Source organism: Nicotiana tabacum, chromosome 21 (genome assembly GCF_000715075.1).
Source record: "Nicotiana tabacum cultivar K326 chromosome 21, ASM71507v2, whole genome shotgun sequence".
Lineage (NCBI taxonomy): Eukaryota > Viridiplantae > Streptophyta > Magnoliopsida > Solanales > Solanaceae > Nicotiana > Nicotiana tabacum.
Window position 1 is genome coordinate 23,000,901 of NC_134100.1, and position 10,187 is coordinate 23,011,087.

Consider the following 10,187-nt stretch of genomic DNA (forward strand, 5'->3'; position numbering starts at 1 on the left):
CATTAGGATCGAGTATTAAGTCCATAAATCTTACCTCCAAGTGTTTCCCCTTGATTCACTCTCCATTCCTCTTCAAAAAGCTCTAAAATCGCTCAACAATGGAGGAACGTAGAGCCAAAATCGCAGAATTGGTCTTTTAAAACATTCTGCCCAGCTGTTCAAAATCCTTCTTCGCGAACGCGGTCAATGACTCGCGTTCGCGAAGCACAAACTTTAGTTGACCACTTTTTCTTTCATCGCGATCGCGACTCCTAGTATGCGAACGCGAAGGCTTAGCTTCCTTACTCACCGCGAACGCGACTCCTCATCCGCGAACGCGAAGAACAAACCAACCTTGACCCATCTGCTCACCTTTCCTCTATGCGAACGCGGCTAGTACCTCGCGAACGCGATGACCATGGTCTCAACCCTTCGCGATCGCGGGACAATCTTCGCAAACGAGGGGCATGCATTGCGAACGCGAAGGTCAAAAACCTGCAACACCAACAACAGTTTTTCTGCAATTTCCTCCAACATGAAATGGTCCGTTTAACCACCCGAAACTCATCCGATACCCTCGGGACCTCAATAAAACATGCCAAAAGATCCCATAACATCATTCAAACTTGTTCCAACCTTCGGAATGCTCAAAACAACATCAAAACACCAAATTTGCATCGGATTCAAGCCTAAGAATTTCAAAAACTCCCAAATTCCGCTTTCAATCAAAAAGTCTATCAAACCATGTCCGAATGACCTGAAATTTTGCACACACCCAAATGATACTACGGACCTACTCCAACTTCCGGAATTCCATTCCGACCCCTATATCAAAATCTCCCCTATCAACCGGAAAACGACAAAATTTCAATTTTGTCAATTCAAGCCTACATCTACTACGGACCTCCAAAACACGTTCCAATCACACTCCTAAGTCCCAAATCACCTCCTGAAACTATCTAAACCATTGAAATCCACATCTGAGCCCTTCTTCACATAAGTCAACATCCGGTTGAATTTTCCAACTTAAGCTCACTCAAAAGAGACTAAGTGTCTCAAATCTTACCAAAACCTTTCCGAACCCAAGCCAACCAGCCCGATAACATGTAATACAAATTAACAAATCAATAAGAAGCAGAAATGCGGGAAATGGAGCGGTAACACATGAAACGACCGGCCTGGTCGTTACATCCTCCCCCTCTTAAACAAACGTTCATCCTCAAACGAGTCAGAAACATACTTGAAGTATCAAACAGGTGAGGATAACTGCTCCACATCTCCTGCTCGGTCTCCCAGGTAGCCTCCTCCATGGGCTGACCTCTCCACTGCACTTTCACTGAAGCTATATCCTTTGACCTCAACTTTCGAACCTGACGCTCCAAAACAACTACTGGCTCCACATTATAAGTCATATCATCATCTAACTGAACCGTGCCAAAATCCAAAACATGAGACGGATCACCAATATACTTTCGGAGCATAGAAACATGAAATATCGGATGCACACTCGATAAACTGGGTGGCAAAGCAAGCTCATAAGCCACCTCCCCAATCCTTCGAAGCACCTCAAAAGGCCCAATAAACCGAGGACTCAATTTACCCTTCTTCTTAAATCTCATAACACCCTTCATGGGTGAAACCTTCAACAGAACCATCTCACCAACCATGTAGGACACATCCTGAAACTTCCTGTCAGCATAACTCTTTTGTCTCGACTGCGCTTTGCGAAGCCTCTCCTGAATCACCTTCTCCCTGTCTAAAGCATTCTGCACTAAGTCTGTACCCAATAGCCTAGCCTCACCCGGCACAAACCAACCAACTGGAGATCTATACTGCCTCTCATATAAAGCCTTATATGGAGCCATTTGAATACTCGACAGGTACCTGTTGTTATAAGCAAACTCTGCGAGCGGTAGAAACTGATCCCATGACCCTCCAAAATCAATTAAACAAGCACGTAACATGTCCTCCAATATCTGCATAGTGTGCTCGGACTGCCCGTCCGTATGAGGGTGAAAAGTTGTGCTCAAATCAACCAGAGTACCCAACTCTCTCTACACGGCGCTCCAAAATTGCAAAGTAAACTAAGTACATTTATCTTAAAAGATGGAAACCGGGATACCATGCAAACAAACAATCTTTCGAATATAGATCCTTGCCAACCACTGTGATGAATAAGTAGTACACACAGGAATGAAGTGTGCAGACTTGGTCAGCTGATCCACAATCACCCAAATAACATCGAACTTCTTCAAAATCCGTGGGAGTCCAACTATAAAATCCATAGTGACCCGCTCCCACTTCCATTCTGGAATATCCATCCGCTGAAGCAAGCCACCCGGTCTCTGATGCTCGTATTTCACCTGCTGACAATTGAGACACCAAGCTATAAATCCCACATTGTCCTTCTTCATTCTCCTCCACCAATAGTGTTGTCTCAGATCCTGATACATCTTTGCGACACCCGGATGGATGGAATACTGCGAGCTATGGGCCTCCTCTAGAATCAACTCCCGAAGCCCATCCACATTGGGCACACATATCCAGCCCTACATCCTCAACACCCCACATCACCAATAGTCACATATCTGGCATCATCGTATTGAACTCTTTCCTTAAGGACAAGCAAATGAGGATCATCATACTGGCGCTCTCTGATGCGATCAAATAAGGAAGACCGAGAAATAACTCAAGCCAATACCCGACTGGGCTCTAAAATATCTAATCTCATGAACCGACTGGCCAAGGCCTAAACATCAACTACAAGAGGTCTCTCCCCAACTAGAATATACACCAAACTCCCCATACTCACCGCCTTCCTACTCAAGGAAACAACCACCACATTGGACTTCCCCGGATGGTACAAGATAGTAATATCATAATCCTTTAGCAACTCCAACCATCTCCGCTGCCTCAAATTGAGATCATTCTACTTGAACAAATGCCGGAGGCTACGATGATCAATAAACACCTCACAAGACACACCATACAAATAATGCCTCCAAATCTTCAACGCGTGAACAATGGAAGCCAACTCCAAGTCATGAACAAGGTAATTTTTCTCATAGGGCTTCAACTGACGAGAAGCATAAGCAATAACTCTACCCTCCTACATCAACACACACCCAATACAAACTCTCGAAGCATCACAATACACTGTATATGAACCTGAAGTTGATGGAAAAAATAACACTGGAGCCGTGGTTAAGGCTATCTTGAGCTTATGAAAGCTCTCCTCACACTCGTCCGACCACCTGAATGGAGCACCCTTTTGAGTCAACTTGGTCATGGGCGATGCAGTAGATGAAAATCCCTAAACAAACCGACGGTAATAACCTGCCAAACCAAGAAAACTGTGAATCTCTGTAGCTGAGGACGGTCTGGGCCAACTCTGAACCACCTCTATCTTCTTCGGATGAACCTGAATACCCTCGCTGGACACCACGTGCACCAAGAAAGCCACTGAACTGAGCCAAAACTCACATTTGGAGAACTTTGCATAAAGTTTCTTCTCCCTCAACCTATGGAACACAACTCTCAAATGCTCCGTGTGCTCCTCCTGACTACGTGAGTACACCAGAATATCATCAATGAAAACAATCACGAACGAGTCAAGATAAGGCCGAAACACGTTGTTCATCAAATGCATGAATGCTACCGAGGCATTGGTCAGCCCAAAAGACATAACAAGGAACTCATAATGACCATATCTGGTTCTGAATGCTGTCTTAGGAATATCCAAGTCCCTGATCTTCAACTGGTGATAACCTAAACGGAGATCAATCTTGGAGAACACTCTCGCTCCTTGAAGCTGGTCAAATAAATCATCGATACGAGGCAAATGATACTTGTTCTTGATTGTCACTTTGTTCAACTACCTGTAATCAATACACATCCTCATCATGTCATCCTTCTTCTTCACAAATACAATAGGCGCACCCTAAGGCTACACACTAGGCTGAATAAACCCCTTATCAAAGAGTTCTTGAAGGTGCTCCTTTAACTTCTTCAGCTCGCTGGTGCCATACGATATGGTGGAATAAAAATGGGTTGAGTGCCCGACACCAGATCAATACCTAAATCAATATCACTGTCCGGTGGCATGCTCGACAGGTCTGTGGGAAACATATCGGGAAAATACCTTACAACAGGAACAAAATCAATACTAGGAGTCTCTCCACCGACATCCCTCACAAAGGCTAAGTATGAAGGACAACCTTTCCCAACCATGCGCTGGGACTTCAAGAACAAAATCACCCTACTGGGGACAAATTCAATCGAACCTCGCCACTCAATCCATGACACACCCTGTATAGCCAACATCACTGTCTTATCATGACAATCCAAAATGGCACGACACGGAGATAGTCAATCCATGCCTAATATCACATCAAAGTCCACCATATAAAATAATAATAGATCCACTCGGGTCTCCAGACCCCCAATAGTCACCACACACGACAAGTATACATGGTCTACAACAATAGTATCGCCCACCAGAGTAGATACATGAATAGATGAAACAAGAGACTCATGGGGCATATTCAAATAACGAGCAAAATATGATGACATATAAGATAAATTGGAACCGGGATCAAATATATAGAGGTATCTTTGTGACAGACTGAGACAATTCCTGTAATCACAGCATCTGAAGCAATAGCATCGGGTCTAGCTAGGAGTGCATAGAAACAGGCTTGGCCACCACTTGATCGACCTCCCCCTTTGGGGCGGCCCCTAGCTGACTATCCTCTACCCCTAGCTGGTTGGGTGGGTGGTGGTGAAGTAACTGGCACTGAAGTCGATGGCTGACTCTTATACTGAGATAAACCCCCAAGACGACAAGGACACTGCCTCCATATATGGACCAACTCTCCACACTCATAACAACTCCCTGCTGCTAGAGACGGGGACTAAAGGGAACCCCTAACACCGAAATGACTAGCTGATGCACCTTGCATAGAAGAGCCTTGAATTGATGGAGCATGAGACGATCTCTGGGCTGGAAGGGCACTAAGTGATGACTGACCATGATGAGAACTATGAGAACCATGACCCGATGATGCCTTATGATAACCTAGGCAAGCTGACTGAGCATGTCTGATTGGACGACCTCTACCGTACTAAAACTGACCCCTCAAAGGAGCTCCATCATAACTACCAGATCCCCGAGGCCTCTTGGCCTCCCTCTCATCTCGCTCCTGGCGATGAACTGACTCAATCTCGCGATCAATGTCAACAACCTCCTCAAAAGTAGCACCAGACACCCTCTCATTGGTTATGAGAATACAAAGCTGATATGTGAGACCATCAACCAACCTCCTAATCCTCTCTCTCTCTCTCCATAGGAACAAACCAAATGGCATGGCGAGCAAACTCCGAGAACCTTATCTCATACTGTATCATAGTCATATCTCTCTGACGCAACCCCTCGAACTGTCTGCACAGCTCTTCTCTATGAGACTGTGGCACATACTTCTCCAAAAAGAGAATCGAGAATTGCTTCCAGGTAAGGGGTTCTGCACCCACAGGCCTATGCCTCTCATAAGGCTCCCACCAAGTGAAGGCAGCTCTAGAAAACTGAAAAGTAGTGAAAGCGACCTCGTTGATCTCTAGAATACTCGCTGTACGAAGAATCCTCTAACACTTGTCCAAGAAATCCTGGGCATCCTCGCCCTCTGCACCACTGAAAGTCGGTGGCTGAAGTCTACCAAACCTCTCCAACTTGGCGATGCTCGTCCTCTGGCATGGCAGGACCTACATAGTCCTAAACAACTACAACCGGCTGGGCTGGAGGTGCCCCAGGTGTCTGAAGTCCCTGCACGACCTGCTCAGGTGTGCGAGCGGCGGGAGTCTAAGTGCCTCCCCCGGCCTAAGAAGTAGCTGCGATTGTAGTGACTAAGACTGCTTGAGCTAGGCTGGTGCATACTAATAAAATCTGGGCCAGGGCCTCCTGAAGACTCGGAATCACAATGGGCACAACTGGTGCCTGAGCTGGTGCTGCTGGAGCGTCCACAACTGGGACCTGATCATGAATTGGAGCGGCTGGTGGATCCGCAGGTGCTGCCCTAGCTGCTGTGCGGGCTACACCCCTGCCCCAAGCACTGCCTCGACCATGTCCTTGGCCTCTAGTGGCCCCAACTGGTGGTACGAGTGGTCATCCATCCTAACTAGTAGCACGTGTCCTCACCATCTGTGAGAGAATAGAATAATAGAAGTTTAGTACTCGGATCAACAGATTTGCACGACAAGAATTTCAAGAATATGAAGTTTCCTAAAGGTTTTGCAGCCTCCAAAGGATAAATACAGACGTCTCCGTACCGATCCGCGAGACTCTACTAAACCTGCTCATGACTTATGAGACCTATATAACCTAAGATCTGATACCAACTTGTCACGGCCCCAAACCAGACCCGGTCGTGTTGGCGCCTCTCGTGGAACAAGGCCAGCCAACACAAACCTCCAAACTAATTAACAGTTATAATAATTCATAATTAAGTCACTAATAAGTGATAAATCCCGATATAGAGTGAAATAGAACAAATACAACAACAACAACAACAACGACCCAGTATAATCCCACAAGTGGGGTCTGGGGAGGGTAATATGTACGCAGACCTTACCCCTACCCCGAAGGGTAGAAAGGCTATTTCCAGGAGACCCTCGGCTCAAAAAAGCAACAGGAGACGATATATTAGTTCCATAAAAATGCATAATAAAATAACAACAATATAAGAGATATGAAATACAGAATACGAAATACGAAATAGATGGCTGGTATAGTAAAAACTAGCAGGTAAAGCCCTGCATCAATAGACGACCAATGACATTCTTAGTCTAACTCCTAACTGGCTAGTCTCACTCTATTGTGCTGTAGAAATATTCACAACTTTCCCCTAACCTACAACCTTAATGCTCGACCTCCACAATTCCCTGTCAAGGGCCATATTCTCAGTAATCCTAAGTTGCTCCATGTCCTGTCTGATCACCTCTCCCCAATACTTCTTAGGTTGCCCTCTACCTCTCCGCGTGCCCACTACAGCCAGTCTCTCACACCTCCTCACCGGTGAATCAGTGCTCCTCCTCTGAATGTGCCCAAACCATCTGAGTCTTACTTCCCGCATCTTGTCCTCCATGGGGGCCACGCCCACCTTCTCTCGAATATCTTCATTCCTAATCTTATCCATCCTTATATGCCCGCACATCCACCTCAACATCCTCATCTATGCTACTTTCATCTTTTGGATGTGTGAGTTCTTTACCGGCCAACATTCAGTTCCATATAACATGGTATGCCTAACCACTGCTCTATAAAACTTACCTTTTAGTAACGGTGACACTTTCTTGTCACACAAGACTCCCGACGCTAACCTCCACTTCATCCACCCCACCCCTATACGGTGTGTGACATCCTCGTCAATCTCCCCGATCCCTTGAATAACCGATCCAAGGTACTTGAAACTACCCCTCTTTGGAATGACTTGAGAGTCAAGCCTCACTTCAACTCCCGCTTCTGTCGGCTCAACCCCAAATTTGCACTCGAGGTATTCCGTCTTCGTCCTGCTCAACTTGAAACCTTTAGACTCAAGAGCATGTCTCCAAATCTCTAGCCTCTCGTTGACGCCGCCTCGTGTCTCGTCAATTAGAATAATGTTATCAGCAAATAGCATGCACCATGGCACCTCCCCTTGAATATGATGAGTTAGTGCATCCATCACCAGGGCAAATAGGAATGGGCTGAGCGCAGACCCTTGGTGCAACCCCATAATAACTGGAAAGTGTTTAGAGTCGCCTCCTACTGTCCTAACCCGAGTCTTAGCTCCAGAATACATGTCTTTAATCACCCTAATATAGTCAACCGGGACTAAGAGTATGAGAACGGACTACATAGTCTAATACAGAGCTAGTACAAAGAAAAGTTAGGATAAGAGGGAGAAGCACTAGGCTGCGAACGCTGAGCAACTACCTAGTGATCTCCAAAGAGCCTGCTGGAAGCAATCAGCCCTCGCTAGCATGACCCGAGGCTCCTGAATCTGCACACAGAGTGCAGGGAGTAATGTGAGTACACCAACCTAGTGAGTACTAAAAGTAAAGGAAGCTGAGTGATAAGAAAACACGAAAAACACAACAAAATGCTACAACGAGGTAGTATAAAACCAGTACAATGCAATAAAATAGTTAAAGCTCGTAAAACACCTTAGTTCAGAAAAAATCTCTTTAAAACACCTTTCAGCAGTTCAAATGAGTGAATAAAAATAGGGAGAAAAGATAGAAACATAAATCAGCCCCTCAGACAAAATATCAACAAAACCAGCCCCTCGGGCTATCTCACAATCACTCATATCGGCTCATCGGGCAATAACATGGAACACATCAGCCCCTCGAGCTATATCACATCTTACACTATGTACCCGCGCTCACTGGGGGTGTACAGACTTCGGGAGGGGCTCCATACGGCCTAAGCGCAATATCAACCCATCTCGTGGCATAATCAAATAGGCTCTCGGCCTCATATCAAGCCACCTTGTGGCATAACAAATCGGCCCTCGGCCTCATAATCACGAATCAACACAATACTGCTGCGACGCGCAACCCGATCCCATAATAACCTCACAACACAGGCCCTCGGCCCTACTCAATTAGAAATCTCTAAAAGCCACTCGGACACAGTAAATTATAATGCTCAGCCCAAGATATCATTTAAGATGTCAAAATAGAGTAAATATGGCTGAATTATGAAAACAGTAGAATACAACATGACTGGGTACAAGTATAAAGTCAAAACAATAAGGAATATTAGTAAAAATCCCCTAAGGGTCCAAAACAGTTGGCATTCAGCCCAAAACATGATGATAGCAAACAATATTCAATCAAATACGCGGTAAAATAGTCATACGGGATGGACTAAGTCACAATCCCCAGCGGTGCACGACCCCACTCTCGTCATCTAGCGTGTGCGACACCTTAAGGTAGCACAACGATGTGAAATCCGAGGTTTCATACCCTCAAGACAATATATATAATCATTACTCACCTCTATCCGGTCCAAACTCTAGCCTGGATGCCTTTGCCCCTCGAATCGGCTTCCGGATGCTCCAAATCTAACCATGATCAGTATATAACCATCAAAATATGCTAAGGAAACAAATCCCACTCAAAAATAATCAAAGTACATCAAAAATCCCGAAATTAGCCATAACACGACCCCCGTCCCACATCTCGAATTCTGATAAAAATCACATAACTAGAATCCTTACACTCCCACGAGTCCCTACATATCAAATACATCAAAATCCGACCACAAATGACCCCTAAAATCCCTAGATTTAGGTCTCCAAATTTCCAAGCCCTAACCTCTAATTTTTAAGCTTAAATTCCACAAATTCCATGATTAATTAGGTAGAAATCACATTAGGATCGAGAATTAAGTCCATAAATCTTACTTCCAAGTGTTTCCCCTTGATTCACTCTCCAATCCTCTTCAAAAAGCTCTAAAATTGCTCAACAATGGAGGAACTTAGACCCAAAATCGCGGAATTGGTCTTTTAAAACATTCTGCCCAGCTGTTCAAAATCCTTCTTCGCGAACGCGGTCAATGACTCGTGTTCGCGAAGCACAAACTTGAGTTGACCACTTTTTCCTTCATCGCGATCGTGACTCCCAATAAGCGAATGCGAAGGCTTAACTTCCTTACTCACCGCGAACGCGACTCCCCATCCGCGAACGTGAAGAACAAACCAACCTGGACCTAGCTGCTTACCTTTCCTCTACGCGAACGCGGCTAGTCCCTCGCGACCGCGATGACCATGATATCAACCCTTCACAATCGTGGGACAATCTTCGCGAATGCAAAGGACAAATTCCACTGCCTCACAACCTAGATTTAGGTCTCCAAATTTCCAAGCCCTAACCTCCAATTTTTAAGTTTAAATTCCACAAATTCCATGATTAATTAGGTAGAAATCACATTAGGATTGAGTATTAAGTCCATAAATCTTACCTCCAAGTGTTTCCCCTTAATTCACTCTCCAATCCTCTTCAAAAAGCTCTAAAATCGCTCAACAATGGAGGAGCTTAGACCCAAAATCGCGGAATTGGTCTTTTAAAACATTCTGCCCAGCTGTTCAAAATCCTTCTTCGCGAACGCGGTCAATGACTCGCGTTCGCGAAGTACAAACTTGAGTTGACCACTTTTTCCTTCATCGCTA